Source organism: Taeniopygia guttata, chromosome 3, assembly GCF_048771995.1.
Source record: "Taeniopygia guttata chromosome 3, bTaeGut7.mat, whole genome shotgun sequence".
NCBI lineage: Eukaryota > Metazoa > Chordata > Aves > Passeriformes > Estrildidae > Taeniopygia > Taeniopygia guttata.
In genome coordinates this window covers 111,331,176-111,355,273 of record NC_133027.1, presented here as the reverse complement: position 1 = coordinate 111,355,273, position 24,098 = coordinate 111,331,176, and the positions used below count along the sequence as shown (strand labels likewise).

Sequence of the window (24,098 nt, the reverse complement as noted above, 5' to 3'; positions counted from 1 at the left end):
TGATACTCAGGAAGTGGGTTTTGTAGGCTGAGGATAAAACAAGCCCTCATCTTCCTCCCCCACCAGTAGCCACAGTCCGGCTCTGTGGTGCTCAGGACACCAAGCACTGCCTTGGGTGTTCAGCCATGGTCCCACCTCCTGCTCAGTCAGCCTGGTGTCTGCAGGAATCACCTGCCACTGTTTTAAAGAGGGATGCAGTAATTGTGATGTGCTGACTGTGCTCCATTTCTATGCTGATCCAGGTTTCCCTTTATCCAGGCTACCCCATCCTGCTACTCTCTGAGAGCACAGTGTTGATTGCCTTAGTTGGATTCTCCCCACCACTCACAGATCTGACAGCAAAGAGGACGTGGCTCTGCCTCACTGAGATACTACTCCTTCATCATTAGTTGCCATTTGCCCCGCTTTTTGTAACAAATTCCAGATGAATTCCAAATTCCATATTAAGCAAAGACACAACTTATGCAAATCATTATTTTTTGTCCAGGTATGTCTCCTCCAGGAAAGGAAATTCCCCACTTCTGAACAAGAGATCAGGTGAATACTGACAGCATTAGCATTTTGAAAGTAAACACCATCCATAAACATGCAAGAAAACAAGAAAGGTATTGCAGTATTGATCGGCATCAAATTTCCATCTGGAATCAACAGTGCACTGCAAGATGAACCAAGGGAACCATGTAGTTTTCATAAGTAGAGGAATTTTTTTGTGGTAGACTAGAAGTTAAAAGAAAGGATTAAATTATAGGAGCAGGTTGCCCCTGTAACAGCCCAGGAGTGAAATTTTTGCAGGCTCCACTTCCAGCCCAGTAGAATACTCATTTAGAACAGAAGAAAGGAATGCAGGCTGAACAGCAGAATTGCAGGCACAGCAGAACTCTTTGGGATTGTTTTTTGTCTTAAGTAAAGGTTCTGCTTTTTCAACAATTTTCAGTCCCACACTTTATGCTATGTTTCTCAGCAGCAGAAGCCTCAAGATTTTTCCTCTGGAGAAATCTTGCACAGATTGCTTGTACCAGTCCAGCCACAGGCTGAGCAATCTGTTCTGGGTTTTTGTGTTGGTTTTTTTTATTTTTTTTTTTTATTTGTTGGCTCTACTGCAATGAGGTACCACAAGCTGTTCCATTCCCTACTAGAAAACAAAAAATTATCTTTTATTTTAGTGTTTTCACCAAGAAGTATATGCTCTAAGTGGAGGTTTAGCTGAGCAGAAATTCAATAGCAAACATAAATTGCTACCAGCATTTTGACCATTTATCATTTTTGACACAAGACCTTCCACAGGTTACAGCCATACAGGAGTATAATTCTGATAATAAATTGCAAGGTGAATTTCTGTAACCATCTTTTCCTCTCTTTTATACCCCAGACATTTTAGCAGTTTTAGGCACTTGTACCAGGAATCTGCATGCAGTCCGATGACAAGTATGCTTAGCTCATGTATTTTCTTAGATTTATGAACCAACACAGTTAGTTTCTTGGTACTTTAAAGAGATCAACAAAGAGGTTTTCCCTCTTGTAGCACTCAAAACCACTAACCCATTGCATTACATGGGATGCAGAGAATTTTCCATTCATTTACATAAGAGAGAAACAAAAGACAAAAACTTCCTCAGAGACTTCTAGAAAAGAAGACCTGAAAGTCAATGCATTCCAGCTTGCTAATGGATGTGCGACTCAATACTCTTGAAAGAGAAAAGGATTTTGACCACCTTTGGTTTGACCAAGTCTAAATGATTTCCCCATTTTAACGACAGGAATTATTGTCTCATTTAGAAACCCCAAGAAATTTGAGAGAGTCAGAAAGAACTTGAACCTGCTGCTGCCCCTCATATTGATCAGGAACCTTTTCTGTCAGCATCTGCACCTCTCAGGACTGAGCACCTAATGCATGGTCACAGAATCTTGTTCCATGCCACAAAAAAGCACATTGTTGTTTACAGGGGCTAACTTTTCTTAAAAAAACCCTAAGGATGAAAAATTAGGTAGCGAGAGAACAAATCACATCTGTAAGAAGAGATGGCTTGTTCCCAATCCCAAGTAGGACAATCTAACATTTGTCAGTGCCAAAGGTAGGGAGGGAGCTGCTCCAATTTTTTTTGATAATAAGGATAAGTTCATTTTCCACAGAATTATAGAATGGTTTTGGTTTAAAGTGACTTTAGAGATTATTTTGTTCCAGCCTCCCTGCCATGGGCACATTCCAACAGACCTGGTTGCTTGAAGCCGTGGCCTACAGTTTTTAATGTAGAATCACAAAGGAAAAAGAATTGTCTTGACTAAATTACATTAATTTCAGATAACAAGGTGCCACAAATAACAGTCTTTTAAAATTCTTTATATATTTATTGATGTGTCTCTGAGCATGCACTTTCCATTCTGTATGTTAAAAACAGGATATTACTTTGTAAGATGAAATTTATTTCTTTCCCTGCTGTAAGAAGGAAAGGCCAGTGACTGATCATCACTCCAGATCAGAAGGATAAATTAGAAAGCTTACTTGTACAAAAGGGTTTTCTTGGTACTTTGTTTCTTTGGTTGCTGTTTTGTTTTGTGGGTTTTTTTTTTGGTTTTCTTTTTTTTTTTGGTTTTTTTGGGGTTTTTTTTTTTTTGGTGGCCTATTTTTTTCTGTGGTTTTTTTCTTTTGGTTGTGGGTTTTTTTGGGGTTTGGGAGTTTTTTTGGTGTGCTTTTTGCATATTTGTGATTGGTTGGTTAGTTTGGGGTTTTTTGGTATGTGTGTGTTGGGGCTTTTGTTTGTTTTCTCCATGAGGCAGAAAAAGGATATGCTCTTAATGGAAATGAAATAGAAGTGAACATGGATTTAACAATGAAAAAGAGCAGAGGGAGAAACTCACATAATTCAAAACTAATTTTGAGATATCTGAAATGTTTGAAAAATGTTTTAGCTACATTACAGAATTTCAAGTTGTACTAAGTTCCTCTAACCTTAACCTCAATTGTTAGCTCACTAAGTATATTCCCAGAAAGAATATGAATTAAACATTATAGGAAAAATTCCACTAAATACAGCCTAGAGAAAGCAGGTGCAACTTTTAGAGATGTGCCTGGCTCTAGTTCAACTCGATGGTGTAAATTACATCTCCAACATTTACATTGTTAGCATTAGAGTAAATTATGAGTGGATTCTATGAAATCCAAAATGTTATGCTGATGTAAAAATATGATAAGAGAAGGAAAAGCTGGGAGTGGAGAAAGAACGATGAGAAAAACTGAGTAAGCATGGCAGAGTAATGTGAGGTATATGAACAAACAACACCCGTATGAGTTATAGGCTCCATTAATTCCTTTCCTCCCCTATATTTACTTTTTGCCTAGAGGGAATGCAACATAAAGGAGAATTTCTTGTTTCAGATTATGCCTCTACTATCTAAAAAAAAAAATAAATTCCAGAACCAACATGAGTGTGGAGACTTCAGTAATTGGACCCATACATCACAACAGGTTGTCAAAACAAACTTCTGCTTTGCAGAGCTGGTTGTTTCAGAAGTGAAGACCTAGGAAGACACTGATGCTAAACAGCGCTGAATGCCCCCTGCAAGGTGCTAAGTGCCTCGAATGTCCATTTAATAAGTGTGAATTGAGAGCATTCAGCAATTCACAAGAGATGCTAAAATGCTCTGCAGAACTACAGATACCTTAGATCCGTTTTTCTGATGGCGTTTTTTTCCCCCTTTTTAACAAGGTCTGTGTGATGCCACTTTCATCAGTGTTCTTTAGAGGTGAAGACAGCACTGGAAATCTGCTTTATAGGCAGCACTTTCCCATCTTGGAACCTGTCATGGCTTGTTCTAACTGGCACATTCTGGGGTGCTGGAGCAGGGCTCACAGATTCGCTCCATGGGAAGCTGCTGAGCTGAAGAGGCAGCCAGGGCAGGGTTGAGAACCTCTGTCCTTCCCAGTGTGAGGATTTGGTTTTTCAAGGAGTGAGGGCTCTGCTGAGATCAGGCATGGTCCTTGGTTCCCAAATGCTGGAGGGTGCAGAAGGCTCCTGGTGGAAGTCAAGGGCACCCTGTGCACTGCAAATGGCACTGGAGGCAAACTCTGCCTCTCCCTGCACAAGCAGTGAGTGGTGATGACCTGCTGCATCCATCCATCAGTGCCAGACTGAGAGGAACTTCATTTGAACACGTTTGGGACATGTCCATCCTGTTTACACCATGGCAAACAGCACGGGAAGGAAGATCTGCATTAAAACCCAGATATGCCGGCACATCCTATGTGGGAGTAAGTTCCTATTGTGACAACTTAAATTGTTGGGTGGTGGTTCCTAACCTGTCCAAACATACACATCAGAAAACAAATAAATTTACTTGGGTGGTAGTTCCTTACCTGTCCAAACATACAAATCAGAAAACAAATAAATTTACTATCATCTGACAGAAATGCCTGGCTATGATGGAGTGGGGGATTTTTCCAAGGAAATGCAGAAACAGATATTGAGTGTGGTAGACGGCATAGTGCAAGTAAATTTCATCTTGAATTATCACATCTTGTCACATTAACAGAAGTACTTGTTTCAATTTCCAAGGTTTGGAGCAGCCAAAGACAAACTTTCAGTTGATATAAAACCCTGAAGCAGCCTGAGTAGCTTTAGAGAAGGCACAGTATTTTCACAAAGCAAGTACAAGTGCTTTCTGTGAATAGAAAAAATACTGTTGTGACATGACTGACCAGATGTTTAATTATTCTGTCCAGTACAAGAGCGTTTGTCTGACATACCAAACATCAGGAATAAAGCAAAGAGAAATTCTGTGAAACAAGGCATAGACACAAAAACTAATTCAACATTAATAAATGGACTTTGAACAATTTCTTGCCCACTGCTATTATAACAATCAGACATTTCCTGTAGGATGCTGCAATACACAAAACAAACACAACAGCAATCAGGTTCACTAAAAGAAACAGACCTTTAAAAAAAAGAAGTCACACAATCCATTACCTGAAAACACAGGAGGAGAAGGGAGAAGGAATATAAAGGAAAGATGAAGAGAATGATCTCCCTTTAATTTGACAACATTTTATTTACATAAAGTGAGATGCAAGGAAAATATGGGATGCTATGACTTCTAGCCTGTGAGTCCAAATCATAGGCTGCCTGATGTAAAGTGATGGGGCATTGAAAACATCCCTTCTAAAGCATTGATTCTAATTAATTTAGTGTTGCTGATACAAAGCTTTATTAAGTCTCTTCTCCCTTCATATATCTGTCAAGGAACAAAAATCTGCTTTATGCTTTTTTTTTTTTTTCTACTGAAACATTTGACTTAGAGTAGAAAATTGGTTTGACAAGTGCAGAAATAATTGGGACCTGTGTGATCTCTGTTGGCATGAGCAGCCCAAACCACAACTCAGCCATTAATAATGTAAACTGGAAGGCTTTGGGAGGCCAAGAGCAGCTCCTAGGAAAAGTCTGGGAGTACAATCATGACCATTTTGGAGACAAGTACCATTGGGAACGCCTGCATTCGGGGGGGTACAAGCACCAAGGCTGCCTGAGTCTGCTTGAGTTGGCAAGTGACATTAGGCAAGTGCAAACTTGCAAAGATGGTGCAAACAGAGAGAAAATGAACAGGACCTGATGGGAATAGGTTTATAGTGCTTGACTGTCATGTTAAAACAACATGCTAGAAAAAGGATTTGTTAAAACAATGAACATTCATTGGAGGGACTGAAATGAGATGATTTTCTATAGCAGAATCAGATTCTGTGATAATCAGATTTTAAATAGCCAGAATGGAATTGCCTACAACACATCAACGTTAACAGTTTGCCTACCATAATAATGCTAAAATTAAAAGTCCCAAGGTGCTTTTTAAAATTTTTACCTACTAAAATCTGATTCTCTTTAAGTCAGAATTTTGTACCTGACATCACACCTGTAAAGGTTTTGATTATACCTGTAACAAATACACCTTGGACCCTTGGGAAGGGCCCGTGAAAGGCACATGCAGCTCTTCAGCACCAGAGGATGACTTGGCTGTGTTCCTCCTCTTTCCCCAACAGCTAAGAGAGGAGAGGCAGAGGTCTCTGAACCTACATTATCAAAATAAATTAAAGCTCTAGAGGGCAATTCAACAGCCAGATTCTGGCCAAACATTTGGAGACAGACAGATAATGGAAAAAAAAGGCCCTGAGCTTACTGCCTGATTTTCTCCACTAACACAAACTCATATGGGGAGAGTTCTGATAAATAAAATGGAGAGAGAAACAATCTAGCTGCATGGGCTTAAAAATTGTATTTTGCAAGTGCTCATTCTGCTTTATACTGGCCTTGAGCCTTGTGAGCTGAAAAAACAGGATAGATTTTTAGGAATAAACACAGTTCAGTGTTGTGGAAGATGAGGAGGTGCTCTGCAAATCTGAGGGTATTATCTGTGGTTTTAAGGACAATTATTAAGCAACTACCTAAACAGTGGATCATATCCTGTCACAAACACAATGCAGTGCAAGAAAGAAAATCTCTCTCAGACTCCAGAGATGAACTAATAACATGAAAGCACAAGACCCATTTTTCTTCCTCTGTGATTTATTTTAAATTACCATGAAGGCAGGCTATCTCCAGACATGTGAAAATAAAATCCAGGTATAGGATACACTGAATGCAGGATGAATGTCAGAAATCCTCCACATTCTAAGTGTGTTTATGATAAGCAGCATAAAAAAAAAGCTTTTTAAGCAATTTCAGCCAAACCCAAGTCAATCAGAGACTGCATTTACTATTATAGGGCAGGTGTCCTCCAATCAGCATGGCAAACATGACTATACAAGTACACCAGAAGCCCAGACAATTCTACAAATTGGTACAGTGTTATTGAGATCACAGTGTTCATCACTGATTCAAGAGCACAGCAAAGGTTAGGAAGTTAATCCTGACCTACAGAAGCTACTGACATCACTCCTGTTGGAGTGAAAAGAGCTGAAGTCAGCCTTCAATCCCTGCTACAAAGAGTTTCTGAATTTAAATTCTAGCAACAGCAGAGCTAGAGCAGCATAGCAGTGGTTGGACAGTCAGATAAGTTGAATTCAGCTGCATAAACCATGGGAATTTGAAGAGACCGAACCAGCAATTTTCAGGGGACTAATATTTTATAAATCTTCCAGGTGAGTCAAGCTCAATGGGTATTTTACCTCCTAAGCAAAGAAAGATAAGTAAAGGATTATGATGATATTAGAGATTTTCAATTCACATAAGTTCGCTGTTAGATAAGGTTAAAGAAAGAGTTCAATTACAGTGCAACATTCAAGTTAACATGGAGATAACAATGGACAGGTATTTCTTACCTGATTAGCTGAAAAAAAGAAAAATTAATATTTGCAAGGCAAAAAAAAAAAATTGGCAAAAAATAATTAATCTAGAATATCTATGCAAGTGCAGATGACATTTGATAAGCTCAGTCATTAGAACAGCAGAAGCATTTTTTTTAAAGGAATTTACTTTCCTGGGATTTCTAGACTCACATATTCCTTATTCTTCCTTTCCCTTAAAGGAATGTGAGATTTTCCACTAATTTCTGTCTCCTCAGTAATGAGAATTTAATAATTTAATATTATTATGCACTGATAAAATAAAGGATAGCAGCAAATCTAATGTAGAAAATAACTGATAAATTCCTTTGCCTGTTACCTGTCAGTCTTTTCACTCTGATTGGCAAGAAGTAATAAAATATAACTAATTCTCACAATATACATATAGATATAATATACATATAAATTACATATTGCCTACAGCAGATAAAGAAAGAATTTATTGGTGGTGTTCATATTTCTCTGATAATGCAAAAGGCAAATGTCTTTTTTCAGAATGGCAGTGCAGCAGTGAAACAATAATCGCTATTATTTAGCCCAAAAAATAGAAATACCTCTCACATTGAATTACATTGTTCCCACTGAATAGTGGTTTCACTCCTCAAATAAGTGCAGGGGTGGGTCACATTCTTCTGGGTATTAAAAGAAATGTATGTCATGCAGAAGCAAACCCTCTGTTGATAAATATGGTCCACAGGAAAGGGTGTTTTTAGGAAAATGTTTTACTCAAACGACTGTCTCTGCCACTGTAAACCTGAATGAGGGAGATAATGTTGATCGTGGAGATAATACTGATCATGCAGTACAATCTAAGCTTTTTAGCAGAGAGGAATGCTACAAAATCAGCATAGTAGTCTACAGACTCCCAGTACAGCTCTATCACCTGTGGTCTTGCAAAGTTCAAAGTATTCCCACAGTTACTAGGAGTGGGGTTCTTAAAACTGGACACTCTTTACAGGTGACTTAAGGCTCAATCAGGTGGAGCTGGAGAGCAGGAAACAGTGCCAAGAATTGGGTATTTATCAGAGACAAAACCTTGTGTGTCCTGTTTACAGTGACTAATATTCATAATTGCCTCCACAGATTTTTGTTACAGATTTCCAGCATTTACTTACAACAGTCTTACTCCTCTTCTTAAAAAGCAAGACAATAAAGTTCTAGTGTCAGAGTCATCACCCAACACATTTGTTAAAATGGCAATTTCAGGAGCTGCTGTCCAAATCACACTCCCTGAAATATGTCAGGATATTCTATGTTCTACACTTTGGGTGTCAGAGTGCTGCCTTGCAAAAACCCAGTGTCTCAAGAGTCTCTGACCACTTAGCAGCCACTATAACCTCCACTTCCTCGTGCTTCACCTCTATTTGCTAAATTTCAGAGTAGAGCAGTAAGAATAGAATATCAATCACATTTAGCTTTGCTTCTCTTCATCAGCAATGGAAAACCAGGTAATTAAAAGAAGGCCACTCCTACATGGCTTGACTTTGGAAAAATTTCCTCAGGGGCAGTGGCCCCATACTGATATGAAATATCTTCAGCAATAAGGATCATTCCTGAATAAATACCTGGGAAAATATTGCAGCTCAGGTGATATCATATTCAGCTGAAATTTATTTGATATTAGCTTCTCAGTTCTTGGTGCTGCTAAGCGTGTCCATGAAGGGAGCTGCTGAGCTAACCCTGCACACAAAATTAACTGATAATTCCAAACACTGGTAGGATAGAGAGCTAATTGGAAAGTCCCCTAGCATTAAATAATTCCCATCTGTCTTCAAAAGCACAGTATCAATCATAGCGATTGCTGCACTGGCCTTACTTTTCTGGCATTCTCCAAAGAGGAAATGGGAAAGGCACAGAATGCATAAATCATTTTGATATAAAAAGAAAGTACTTAGGCAGCCATGCAATGAATCCCCAGCAATGTCATCTCTGTTAAAGGCCATGAAAAGTTGTGTAAGGTCCTGAGTGTAAACAGCATAGAATAACAGAAAAAGTGGTTTACAGCTTCACAGAGCAGCATGAAACTCTATCTTAGACAAGCACACAAGCTAACATCTAAATGAACCCATAAACCACTTGCCAAAGGAAGGTAAGGACTAAGCTGTGTGTCTTATTCTGAATTGTTGGGTCTTACATCTTAGCAGCAAATATTGGGTTGCCACTTAGATCAGCTATTTGCAATTATTTCCCGATTTTGAAAAACACCTGGGTTGCATTCAAACAATGCTTCTTGCTTTTCCAGTTTTTAGAAAGCAGAAACTCAAGCATTCAGTGGGACTCAGAATCTGAAGGTGATGCTATCTCTCACAGTACAGGACTGCAGGTTAGCATTAATCATGGAAACTGTACAGAAAAATTATCAGATAAAGAACAAAATGGCTTGTGCCTGCTTAAGAACAGAAGCATGCTCTCCTCTGCTAATAAAATGAAGCAAAATAAAATAGAACCCAGGTAGGGCTGGTTTTAAAAATGAACAGGTTTTGTCCATCCTACTCAACATATGCCATCCTGGACAATTACATGCCATGCCAGCAAACGTTTGCTGTGGACTGCAATGCACAGTCTGTGTCTATCATTGCATCCTGATTATTTCTGTGTTTGTGGTTTCTACACTTATGTTTTCCTAGAACCAGCACCTCTAAATGCAAACTTAGGGATAACAGATACACTAAAATACGCATGTGACTGAAGGGAAAAAAAAAGTTTTGTTTGAGGCTTTTTTTAAGAACTGATGTCAAATGAGATTCTGAAGACATGTGCAGATTTGAGGTGGGTCCCACCCTTCCATCTGCAGCTCCTGTGCTATGCCTGTCCCCAGGAATTGAAGGAATAGGCATCCTCAACTGCCCAGAATGGGGTTTTACTCCTTTATACATCAAGATGGATGTATGGAGGCAGGCGAAACTAGATAAGGTCCCTTCTAACCAAAACCATTCTATGATAATGAGATATATTAATGTATTGGCAGCTCTGATGTCCTCAGTAAAATGGTTTGATATTTCCCAATAAAATTAAAATACAAGTTTGCATATTTGTAATAAAGTAATGCAAAATAATATTTGGATGTTGGCTTGTAGAACCTTTAGAAAATTCCTTAGCCAAAATATGATGCAGAACAATAAACAATTTCAATAAGCATGAGCATAAGAACATTTTAAAAGATAAAAGAATTTGACTTTACATAAAATTATCATGATACTAAGCACTGATTACTTTTTAAATTTAATTTAACAATCCTCATTTCTAATATAATTTCCATCAACCTGATAAATATTCATGTTGTTTTAGTGCTGTCACACAGAGACAAGCAAACATGACATACAGCTCACCAAGATGCAAAGTCTGAGCATTAAATGTATGCAATAGAGAAAGGCCATTCAAGCATGACCATATAACTCTGAGCTCTGCTTAGTATGGTTTAAGAAGAGAGAGACAAAGAGACAAGGATATTTAATAAAATTAACAAAGGCAACAAATTTTATTTCTATTTTCTGCAACTTAGCAGCCAATTCCACATTTTAGAAGTACTAAAGATTCCTCTGTTTAAGCTGTGGACATCAGTGAAGTGCTTACAAACATGCAGATTACTCCCATTAGCTTGTAAAATTTATAATTTCATCAGACCTTCTGAAAAAATAGATACTTTTATGTACCTACAATTCTGTCCTGATTCACCTGTGTAGGATTTTCAGTGAGTGACTTCAGCATTGAATATACTTTCACAGTGTACTAAATGGATTTCCCTAGCTTTTCAGGGACTGCTTTTCTCCTTTGTCAGACAAAGGAAAATAGATTTAAAGCATTTCTGCTAATGTTGGCATTCTAGTGAGACAACCTGATTCAGTTCATATAGACCAAAATAATACCAGTAATGAGGGATCAAAAAATTAAACTAAATTTGACTACTAGAATATCCTGAGTTGGAAAGGACCCACAAGAATCATTAAATCCAACTCTCAGCCCTGTACAGGACCATCCCAAAATCATACCATGTGAAAATGTGGTCCAAATGCTTCTTGAACTGTGTCAGGCTTGGTGCTGTGGCCACTTTCCTGGGGAACCTGTTCCAGTGCTCAGCCAGCCTTTCTGTGAAGAACTTTTTTCTAATATCCAACATAAACCTCCCATAACACAACTTCATGTTGCTCCCTGGAGCCCTGTCACTAGTGACCAGAGGCAAGAGACACTTGCTGTCCCCTCTGCTTCTGCTTCCTCTTCTGTAGAAGCTGTAGACCAAGACAGGCAACCCTGTAACAGGGCCCACATGACAAATTTGGGTAGACAGATCCCAAAGATCTGCAGGATAAATAATAAAGGAAGTCCCACTTTTGAATATCCAGCATTAAGTTATGAAAGTCTCCAACTCAATGATACAAAGACTGACTGAAATAAATTTAATCTACAAAATCACACTAGTAAAAAAAAAAAATTGTTTTGGTAGATTAACAGCGCCATAGAGGGTTAAACCATGTTTTAGGAATTTTCTGAGTCTTTTTATTTTCATTCCTAATAACTGAAGCTACCATAAGCTGTCTGTGGCTGTAGGGCCCATGACCATACCTGTCTTTCCCCAAAGCAAGGAAAGTATCTCATGTTCTTCTCAAGATAAAGACAATAGGTACCACACAGGGGGAGAAAGCTTCATGTGCACTCACAGCTCAGGAGGAAAGGGGAAGAGAACTTAGGGCAGCCAGACAGCCAGGAGTCAAATGTCAGAGGTGAAAGGGAGAAAGTAGTAGCTTCCTAACTTTCCTTAAGCAAAGAATCAGAGAACTAAAATTTCCTTGTTGTGGAGTACATACTAAGCTCTTCCTAGCCCTGCAGTGCAGAAAGCTTGTGCCAAGTTATGAACATGTAATATACAATCCAGTTTGACATTTAATCCCATATGAGAGACTTGTACAAGCCTTCACCACAGCACCCGAACCAGTGGTCTCAAAACAGCTGGCTGCAGTCTGGCTGATGTTATCACAGCCCACAGAAACAAGAGCAAAGCTCATTTCATTTGTGTGCTGGGGTCACTGGCATTCGGCAGATGTTAGCCTAAGCATTATTGATCAGACACAAGGGAAGTGGTAGGACATAAGGATGATGAAACACTTTTTGGCAATTTGACAAATGCACTGCTTCTTTGAGTTGGGTTGTTCATCCATACATGGTATCTATACACACCAATGCCTGAAGACAGGATGGCAATGTAAGGAATAATACCAAAATTTTCTTGATCTTTTCTTCTTCAAAAACTGTATCAAACATACTAGAGAGGCTGACTGCATTATAAGTCTACAAATTCCTACCATATAGAGCCTTTAGCACCATTTCTCATCTTTTATCCATTACTTTAGCTCATTTAAAACCCATATTTAAAATACTCTGAAAGAGGCAATCAGCATTGCAGTTGTACAGCTGAATGTGTTGTTACTTCAAGAATCTTCACCTTACATTGTTCATATTTACACCAGCTGTGAGCAACAACCAGCATTGGTTGTCTCAGACAGTTTATCTTAAGATTTAGATGTTTGGTGTTAGATGATGCTGGGTTTAAAAAGCAAGAAAGTTATGGAAGAGGTTTAAAAAATATGTGTTAGCAATTATTAGGCAAAAAATTTATCTTTACTGTAGTACCTCTGGTTATAATCAGGAATAGAGAAAAACCTCCTGAAACCATGAAGAGTCATGAAATTGTCATTGTGCCATAAATCTCCATTTTTAAGTTTTTCAATTACCAGCTTTGCTAAGTGGAAGATACATTCTTTATTTCCCACAGCAGGATTAGGAAGCAGTATGAAAATACTTATTATCTGTGGGTTTCTTATCCATATTCTTTTATTGTACCTTAAAACATCAGCTTATACCAAGCGGTTGTTGCTTAAAACTAAATTAATATGCGTCACAACAATTTCAGGTTCCTTGATGCAGGCTGGAAAGTCAGATCCTGTAAACCCAGAGATGCACTGAAAATATTTAGATAAATCAAAATCATTGAAACTAAGGTCTGAAAAAATAAGGGGCATTCACCTTTTCATGAATCTTCATTGGTTTGGGATCTACAAGGGAAGAATGATCATGGAATCTGAACTATCTTATACGTACAAAATTGGTCAGAGAGGCTTTTAAATTTTGCCATTGAACAAGATTGGTAGCTTCATACAAGCTTTTATTGCAAAGAACATGATTATAGGGATATTTTAACTCAAAATTTTACTAGCCTGCCAAAAGTTCTTACAGCACTACATTAGCTCTGTGATCCTTAAGACATGCACATATTTCTATACTACTGTTGCCCAAGTGTAGCTTTAAATCACTTTATCTGCCACAGGGTTACAGCCTTGCAGCTGACTTCATGAAGCCCTGACAGGTACAGCAGGGCTTCAGCACCTGAGGGTCAGCCTGCCCCTCTCTTCCCCTTGCTACTTAGATGTTTTGGTCATAAATTAAATCCTCTGGCCTTCAGTGAGGTTTAAGCAGGATTCCTGCACAGCCTTCCAGGCTGGGAGCAGCACTCCTGAGCCCTGGTCCTTAATAGCAAAGAGATAATGGTGCTGCCACCAGCAGCATCACAGAATCCTAAAGGTTGGAAAAGACCTCTAAGACCACTGGCTCCAAACATCAAAAAACAGCTTAAAGGGGCACAACTCTTTCAGTAAACCTGACTGGAGAAGTGTGGGAAGGTTTCCTTCCCTGCTTCATTAGAGCAAGTTGCAGTTTCGTTCCTCCACTTGACTGTTGACATGACAGAGGAAATGTTATGAGAGGAGCAGCAGGTGCAAAGCACTTTCTAGCAATAAAGGAGAAGCTTTTCTTCTCAGCAATGAAAATGGTGACAGAACTAGCACAGCTTAGCTGGCAGCTTCTCTAGGGAAGTTTCAGGAGTCCTGCTGCCACAGAAACCAGGGCACAAATCAACCTTGTGAATGACAGGACAAAAGTTCTATCAAGAGATGTATTTAATTGCAGCTGTAAATATCAGAGATGTTCTTTCTAACACAGTGAAGATTAAAACAAGCCTATGTTATCAATTTGCCTGAAGAGACCCAGCTGGGTGGTGTTGTCTCAATGCATGAGATGATGATAATGTGCAAAGTCAGCCTGGACAGCAGTATTTTAAAATAAAAGGCCTATTTATTTCCCTTATTAAATGGATAGGGAGATAAGGAAGACTGGGCTAATCCCACAGAGAACTCAAGCTCCTCTGTGATGTCCTTGTACATTTTCCTGCAGGAGAAAAGGTGCACATGGTGTGGAACCACATGGCCTGGCCCTGGGGCACAGGACCCTCCCCTGCAGCTCCCAAATCCCTGCTTGAGCTTATTGAGGCTGCTCAACTGTCACAGGACAAAAAGAACAACTTTTGCCCTTTCCTCACCCTATTTTTAAACTTTCCTAGGAATGGAAGCTTTCAGGAGAGAGCTCATGCTATCAAGTTTGTCTGTGCAGCAGCTGCTGCTTTTGGTACTACTGTAAGCTAAATAATTAGAAACTTCATATATGCGCCCTTCAAAATCCTCTAGCCTGGCTTGTTGATTTGGCTCTGAGGATCCAAATCCATTATAAAACTTCCCCTTCTTTTGCCTTCTCATAATAACCCATTTAATATTAGTCACAATCTATCTTTTACTGTAAAAAAAACTCTGAAAAATGTGTCATGGATTCAAGTGAAAACCACATTTTAATATGAATCATAAATTTTCTAATCCCTCTGTCCCCTCCCCCCACCCTCCATTAAATTATTCTCTGGATAATGAATCAGATATTATTTTATTAGCATATTTCATTTCTCAGCCTTTCAATACACAGAAATAATATTTTCTAGAAAAAGACAGCTCTTAGACAATGAAAAGACATTAAATTGTAGATTTAAAAATTCCCCCTCTACTGAAAGTCCATATATATATTGAGAGGCTAACAGAACAATTGTGCTGCCTCAAGATTCATTAACTGCTGATTTCACGCACAGACAGGCAAGAGAGAAAACTAGGAAGGGAACCTTTTGAATATTGCATTAACTCTGATATTCAATTATTATAACAATGCCACTCAGGAGAGCTCGCACTGAATTTTGTTAGAGATGAGAATTTTAAGAAAATGATAACTGACCAATTTGAAGACTCACAAAATAGTTTTTTGGTTTCAATAATACCATGTATCTCTCATTCTCCCTTCAGAAACAGGAAAAAAATGTTTATGTTGCAATAAAGTCTTAGAATTTGAAGCAAGATCGCTTAAAAACAAAAATTTAAACTTCCCCTATTTTTACGTTAATAATGACAAATATATACATATGATTTCTATATTTTTCTATAATGGAACATATACCCAAAAGGACTAATTTATTTTTCTTTCTTTAACATCACCAGAGCCTACTTAGAGTGGCTTTGTCCAAATTGTTCCTATTTTTCACACTATTAGATTTCTTCTCAGAATTTTTGAAATTCTCAACGATTATCTTGTAGATTTTGGTAGCTCGAAGCAAGACTTTTTCCTTTTTATTATTGATAGGCATATTTTTATTTTTCATTAACTAGATACCTAAATATAAACAAGTCCTATGCCATGTCATTAAAAGCTCTTGCAGAAGTCATCTTTAAATGGCTCTTGTGTAAAATGATGTTCCCCCACTTTACTTCCTCCCCTTTTAAGATATCTAGGACTTTTAAGGAAAAAAAATGGTAGGGCTTAATGCCTTACCAAGCTACTTATAAGAACTCCTAATGAGTGTAAATTGGTAATAATAGCTACAACATACACCCAAGGAAAGAAATTCTGTATCTCAGCTGATGGAAAACCACTCATCAGTCTGTTGGAAACTTTGGGAAAAAAATTTACACTTAGCCCTAACTTCAGCCCAAGCTGATGCAGTGTCATCACACACAGCCACTTGTATAAATACTGCTAGTATTTTAAAGGTCTTAACTAAAAACTTTATTCCAAGATTCAGGAATCCTGGTAATACTTTTGAAGTCTGTCCAGAAAAAAATCATCCCAAACAACACAACTAACCCACGTGAGTTCAGATGCTCAGAAAACTTTAACCAAAGTCTTAAGCTCTCCGTTTTTAAAACTAAGATGAGAATACCCATGGTACCTACCAGGGCTGTCAGAAATTCCTTGGCTAATACTTGTGAAGAGCCAACTGCCAACGTTGCCCTTTGATGTTGATTTTGTCAAAGTTCTTCCTATCCAAGGCTACAGTCCAATAAGGCTGGAAAACAAACTACCTGCTACCAAATAGGACATAATATGATAGACTGCACTTGAAAAATTGCTTTAAAGAAACATTTGTTTTTGCAGGTAACAGGACCTCTCTATATGGAATGACTGTGCTTGTTCCTGTCAAATATAATAGACACAACAGAATTAAAAAAATGCATATAATTTCATCTGGTTTTTTTTTCACAGAAAAGGACTTTGTTCACATAACATTTAGAAAGACTATTTGATTATTCCTGTTTTCATCAACATGGTTATTGGAAAAGATATTTAGTGGAAAAACTAGATATGCATACAAAGCTTATCCCTTAATAGATAAAACTGACACAAATCTATAAATTCCCTTTACTTTATTTTCAATATAACCATTTCACTTCAGCTGAAAGCATGTTTATTAAGGGTTCAGTGATTGAAGATAAACCAATTGTTAACTACTGTTGACAAATGATTTCTTGGGGACTCCTGCTCATCTAACAAAGTGAATCTGCTCTCCTCACATTTCTCCTTGCTATCACACCATAAACTACTTTTATAGCATCTTCTATGCAATGCATCACCAGGCACTTTACATTATAAAACTAATCAGCAGATAAAACACCACTGGATCTTATAACACTGACATAAAATCCAATATCTAGTAAAGCCTAAATCAAAAAGGTACGTTTTCTGCATCAATTTGCAAACTAAGAGAAACATGCACTGCTTGTACTTGAGGATGGAAGAGAAGTCCAGGGACATGGAGCAGGGCAATTCAAAGCTTGGATTTGATACAGCTTGTACACAAGCCTTAGAAGTTACTTTGAGAGATTTCAAAGAGCCCAGCTGACACAGAATGAAAATGTCAGGTGCCAAGCCCATGTAATGTACATTCAGTCTTCTAAGAACAGAGGTATTAACGTGCACTAGTGCCTTGGCCAAAAGTAATCACAATTCTTTCAAAACTGATGATTGCTTGCATTATCTCTGTTTTGGAGAGTAATAAGCAGCCGTTTCTCTCATGATCGAAGTGGTAAAATTGTTTTACTGAACCACTGAGAAGGTAGAGAGGCAAAAATGGTTTGGAAGGTAAATTTAACTCAGGTAAAACCTGATGAGAAATTAAATTACCAAACACTTAAGATATCTTAAAAACAAAAATCTAATCTAATGGCTTACTTCAGAAATTTTTATTAGGTACTCCCAAAAACAGTACTCCCACCCTCACTTATCAGGATTTGTTTATAATCACACAAAGTCAAACAAATCCAATATATCAGTGAAGTATAGAGAAAAAATTACCTGTGTACACTTACAGCTGAAAGAGATTGCAATACTTCTGTGTTAATAAAAATCTTCATTTGTAGGAATAGCACTTGTGCAGTAGTGATTATCAACCAGGCTGTATGTGCAGAATTCAAAACTCATATAAATCAATCTCCAGGGTATTTCAGGGAAGGACCCTTAAAAACTCATCAACAATGAAATAGAAATCAGGACTTATTGGAGTCCAAGACGTAAAACAACACTATTCCACAGTTGAAGAAAAGAAGGGACTCTTACCTATAATATCTTTAGAATATTTTAAAATAAACAGTCCAAAAGACACACTTCATATTGAACAACAGCATAGCAAGTTCTCCAAAGCACAGGCATCATGACAGGACTTTATATAGTACAAACACCACTAGATGGGCTGGATATTAACAAAATCAGCCTGGAGAGTTTCCATACACATTGTCACATGGAAATCTTTGTAATTTGCAAAATTGAACTAAAAGACCTCTGTTAGCAGAACAAGTAATAAAGGATCAGAGAGAGGAAAGGGGCTTGAGACAGCATCACCAAAGGATGGCCATGCCTATTAGAAATTATAGAGCCTTTAACAATGAAACAAGAACTTCTGAGGTCTACATTCAAGTCTAATTTATTGAACCAATGGGAAGGCAGAGAGGTAAAAAGAGTTTTGAAAGTAAATTAAATTAACCAAAATCGGATGGGAAATGTAACTATTCAATAAATGTTTTTATTTTTATAATAAATATTGAATTTTTCAATAAATCTTGATTAATTATTAAATAAAGTTATTTTATTACTAAAGTATTCTTACTGAATTGAAAACTCAACAGCTAAAAATCTACCTGCAAAAATATAATTTTATACTATGCATTTACTTCTTCATAATTTTATAATAATAATTTTATTCTTCTAAATCCAACGGAAAACTTAGGAGGTATCAGACAGCCCCAGTGCAGTATGGTTTAGTATTGCTGCAGACACTGTAGTGCTTGGCTTTTAACAAAAGCCCAGGTTATACATCCTCCTATTTGTGAAACAAACCTGAAATTAGGTTTAGCCTATCTGATGTATATCCCTTGGACTGAAAAAGCAGAAATTTTTGCACTCAGAAAAAGAAGCTGGATACACATTGCAGCTCCTAAACCTTAATCCCACCTGGAGAATCTGTGTCCTGGCAGAGGCAGAGTTAACTCTCTCCTGTCTGGGATAGCAGGATATTGCTGCACAGGTACTGTACCCCTGCATCAACACAACCAGGCATGGACAGCAGTCTGTCTTGACTGTGTTTCCCATTCCTCTGGTGGAAAGGGACAACCTGGTGACAAACAGGAGTCTGCAAGGAGCAAGGCAGGATGACAAACAAGATTGATATTTGAGCATTTGATTAAAAGAAGGAGACTCTCACCCCATTCTTGGCAGCTGTTCCATAAGCACACTTTGAAATGAGAAACAAGAAAGTACTAAAAAGCTCCCAAGTCAGACCTTGATACACTTTAAATCACATATTTGCAAAATAATTGTCAATCCTGCTGTATTTCCTAGATCTAACCCATACCATTTGTGAAGACAAGAACATCAAGGGAGTAACCTTGGATGCGGCCAAATGATCTTGCAGCGATGATATTCCCACTGCTGCTTATTATCTTCAAAGGTTGAAAACAAATGAAACAAAAAAATAAAAGCTTCAGGGTGCTTGTATGGCTCTGCACTGATCTTAAACCATGGAGGCAGAAGACACAGCAACTGCAGCATCATCTGCAACAGATGTGCTGTACTGGATTCTGGGACAAGTTTCCTTAGAAAGAGCCAAAATAGGGTTGTGAATAATTATACAGGAAGAGTCACTAATACAGGGAGTAGAGCCTGGAAGTTGAGCACAAGCAACAAAGAGCTAGATTGCAAGGTTTTGTGCTGAAGAGTGACTGAAAACCCCTGCTTGCTCGGTGGAACATGGTTTGAAAAGCTCTGCCTGAATTGGCCAGAAATTTGCATGATGATCAAAGGTAAAATAACTTGAGCTGAAGAATAGCAGAGAAACCTGCTTCCTTTTTTTTCAGGCAGGATGGAAAATGGAGGCACACCGCAGGAAAAAAATATGGAAAGGAGCATGGTTGTTGAAAGTCAAGGTTGAGACTTCTGTCATTAGATCAAAATTCAGCTGCCCTTAAGTTTTTCACTGATATGCAGCTGCTCAGTCACTGTCACATGAAGGCTTAGGATGCCATTCAGTGCACCCACAGTGTCTGACAGGACAGGACTGTGATCATGATCCTTGTTTACAGGGGATACAGAGTGCAGAGGCAGCAGAAGCAATGAACTGGAGGCCCTGCTTACACAACTGGAGGACAAAGGGTCCTGAATGTACTTCTGCTTCACAAATTTCTGTATTATTGCCACAAAAATCAACTTAACTGATGCCTAAACAGCACAAATACAGATAGCTGTACATGCACACACAACACTGTGAAATCTGAAACAGCTGCTTGAACACCAGCCACTCCTGCCCCATTCCACCCACCTTGCTGTCCCCTTTCCATTAATAAGCAGACACAACACATACAAGAATCCACTGTGCCTTTCATCAAAAAATAGACAGGAATTCTAAAACCTCAGGGACACCCTCAACCTTTAAGTATCTCTTTGGTAACACCGAATTTAAAATAAGAATCTATTGCTGCCATAGACCTGATTGTATTTTACATATTCCAGATCTTTATTCACTAATTAAACACTGAACTTTCATTAATGCTGGTATTCAGTTGTGCTATCTTAACTAAAAATAGATAGTCACCTAGTTCAGTCCTGCTCAATAAACTAAATGCAGGACAAAGATATGCAATCACATGGTGAGAATAAACTGGAAGGCATTAATGACACTATGAGAGCCATGGAGGATGCCAAGAGATTAACAAATTGTCCTAATGTTGGTGTCCTTGAAAAGCTTTCCATTAGAAGACCTTAAAATAGTTTACAAGTGCAAATAGTAAATCATTACATATCTGAACAGCATAAGGAACTAAACATACTTGCTTCCTGGCTTAATTATGATCTAGTTAGAGAATCACATTTTTGTGTATCAAAAAAGTCTATAATCAGGAGAATCATTATATGGAAGTACACTGGGAAATGGGAGGTGGCAGCCAATAGCTACATCCATAATTCAAACTGTGACTTGGGATTACTCACTGGTTCACATCCTCCTGGGACCAAAACATTAGCTCTAACAGTTATCAAAATGGAAATGCAACAATACAAGTTGATGAACTCACAAAGGAAAATCATCTCACAACTGTGAATAGCCATTTACTAATAATAAAACATAAAGAAATGTAAACTCAGGACAGTCTTAACTCTAAAATTTCTTTAGATGTGGGAGATGAAGCATCTCCAATAGTTCTATTTCTCACAGAAAGGAAGTTTTCTGACAAAGGTTGTTTCTAATTTCAGTTGCAACCTTATTCCCAGTATTTGACACACACTGAGCAGGTGATGACACTCAGCCCTAGGTCAGTACTGAAGAATTCAAGAGTTACAAAAGACCAACATTATCTGCAAAACAGTTATTCCTGCCTGCAATATTTCTGACTGAGTGAAAAATGTCTTTCTAATGTAGACAGAGGAGCTCTGACTTATGACTATCAAACATGATATTACTACGACAGACAGCAGAGAGGAAAAAGTGAAATTAGATTCTGATTTCAGTCATAGGAATAAAACCAGAACAAATCCACTAAGGTACACTCCTTACAGATAGTGTTTGGTCCTTTGAGTTCAGAAGTAAAACCTGACAACAGAGCAGCATCTTTCTGAAAATGAGCCAATTCTGACTGAAGCCAAAGAGGACTACAAGTGCTTTGGCAGTGGTTACATCAGATTTTCTGATGGAATTTGATGGAAATGGTAAGCACACCTAATGGAAAGTCCTCTACTTTCTGTGCATCAGTCATATAGAAAGGAACATGCTTCTCTCTCTTAATGTTTCTACTGCTGTCCTTTTTCAGCTAACAGCTTTAAGTTGAAAAACAGTAAGTTTAGATCAGATATTACAAAAACACTCTATGCAGAGAGTGGTGAGGCAGTGGAACAAGTTGCTTAGGGAAGCTGTGGCTGCCCCATCCTTGGAAGAGTTCAAGGCAAGGCTGGACAGGGCTCTGAGCAACCTGGGATGGTGGAAGGTGTCCCTGTCCAGGGCTGGGGTTTAGAATGAGAGCATCCTTAATGCTGCTTCCAACTGAAGCACTTCTATGACTCTACACTCAGAATTACTCAGGAAAATGAGAAAGAATTCTAGAAAGTTGTAAAAAACCCCAAGTGTACTCTTAGTGAAGGAACAGAAGTAATTTTAAAGCAATCGACAGCGAGCAGTTAGAAAAAACAGAAGTGCTGGAGAGAAATACAAACTTAAGCCTTCAGTGCAACATGAGCTGCCTCTCAGCTGGATTGGCAGAGGAGAGGCATATAAAGGAGAGGCACCAATTTCCAAATTGCAATGCAAATATTTCAACAGGTTCTTTCTCTCAGAAAAAATAATTATCCTCTTGCAAATAGTGAAGGAATATAACATAAAAAATTTTTGAATAGTGATGTTTCAAGAGACATTTCATAGTATGAAAAATCAGGCAAGGTCACCTTCAATTGAGATAAGAAAAATGTTCACAGGCAAGGAAATTAGAGTGAAAAAAGAAAAAAGAAAAGACATCTCATTTTATCACAACCCTAATTCAACTAGTATTTCATTTTAAGAGCACAGCTCAAAACATTTTAAACAAAATCACTATACGAACTTATTGAAGAAAACAACCGTGGTTCAGTGATGGGATGGAAATCTGGAAGGTTAGCTAACTGTTGCATCATGAACAGCTACATTCTTCCACTTCCTTTAGCTGCCTTTGCCAGCAATAAAAATAATCTTATTCCAGATTTTAACCATGACATGCTGGAGAGCTTGATCTGTCCCTCAAAAGATGTTAGATTCTACTAACTGCATCATGTATGCAACATTAGGCAAAACACAGAAGGAAAAAAATGTAGACTTAGGGTAGCTATGAACTCCTTTAGTTTCAGCTGCTTCCAAGCAGAAATGATGCAAATAATTTCTGTTAAAAAAAGTCTCCTGTCGATTTAGATGTTAGTGGTTTTAAAGTCATGGTTTTTTACTCCTTCCATGAGGCATATGTTGACATGTTCCTGTAAAATCCACTTAAAATTACATCCTCCACACCCAAAACCTGCTAGAGGTTAGGGAAGGTAATCTTCAGAAAATGGGTAATAATTTAAAAAGTAGGCCTCATCTGTAGAATACTTTATAAATGAAAACAGACTGAAAAATGAATTCCTGAAATCTCCTTTAAAAAGCAGGAAAATTAGGCTCTTTCATTTCTTCAGGCTTTGCTACTACACAGGTCTTCCACACTGTTGGTCTTTGCTGCCTTGGGGAGCAGTAACTATGATTATACAGTGCAAAATAAGTAGCCTTAGCCCTAAGGCTGGATGGAACACCTAAAAATGTCTGACTCCTTTCAGAGTTATGAAAATGTACACTGACACTCCCACTCCACCCTTAATAAAATGAGCAAGTCGTGCTTGAGGCCACTCAAGTTCCACAAGCTAACTACTGAGCCTCAGTATGAGTGTGATTATCCATTGGCTTCCCCTGGGTAACACTTGGAGTTCCTCTGTACTTATTGAATATGCCCTAAAAACGTTCATGTGTTGTTTTTTCTTTCAATAAACCTGCCTTTAAGGTAACACTGCAATAGTTCAGGTGCTAGTTTGTCAGCCCACAACACATTCTTCAAAAAAAACAAAACAAAACAAAAAAAAAGGACCTTTTATATTTTCCCAAATCTCTGCAATTTGAAAAAAAAAAACAACAAAAATCCTTCCCCAAAGAAAAACAACAACAAAAACCAGAACCCCCCCCTCCAACAAATAAACACACCCCCCCCCTCAACCCCCAACCAATATCTTCATGTTTCCTTCCCCAACCAGCTATTTAAATCTATGAACTAATGAATGTTGACTACCCTTTTTGAAAATGAAACATGGAAAAGCAAAAAGTCTCAATTAAATGTTTGACTGTATGGGTCAATAAAAGATTAATGTTATAATGAAACAATACTAGCAATTTGGTGTAAATGCTTAGGATTTATAGCTCTGTGTGTATTGATCTATAGAAATGGTTTTGGCATGCACTCACACTGCTGTACCAACAAAAGGGGTGTTACTGTCTCTCCCCACAACTTAATATCACACTACAAGGAGCATTTCCATGGTGGAAGCC

At 38.1% G+C, this 24,098-nt stretch overlaps 1 protein-coding gene and 1 long non-coding RNA gene across 7 annotated transcripts in view; both read right to left on the bottom strand.

The window, feature by feature from the left end:
- Nucleotides 1–24,098, bottom strand: part of MACROD2 (mono-ADP ribosylhydrolase 2) — an 825,711-nt gene that overhangs the window by 177,883 nt on the left and 623,730 nt on the right. The gene's annotated exons all lie outside the window — the stretch shown is intronic.
- LOC140683822 (uncharacterized) lies at nucleotides 2,737–9,879 on the bottom strand. Its single transcript, XR_012055351.1, has 2 exons — nucleotides 4,352–9,879; nucleotides 2,737–4,294 (listed from the first exon to the last, which is right to left on the bottom strand). It is a non-coding gene; the product is annotated as an uncharacterized lncRNA (long non-coding RNA).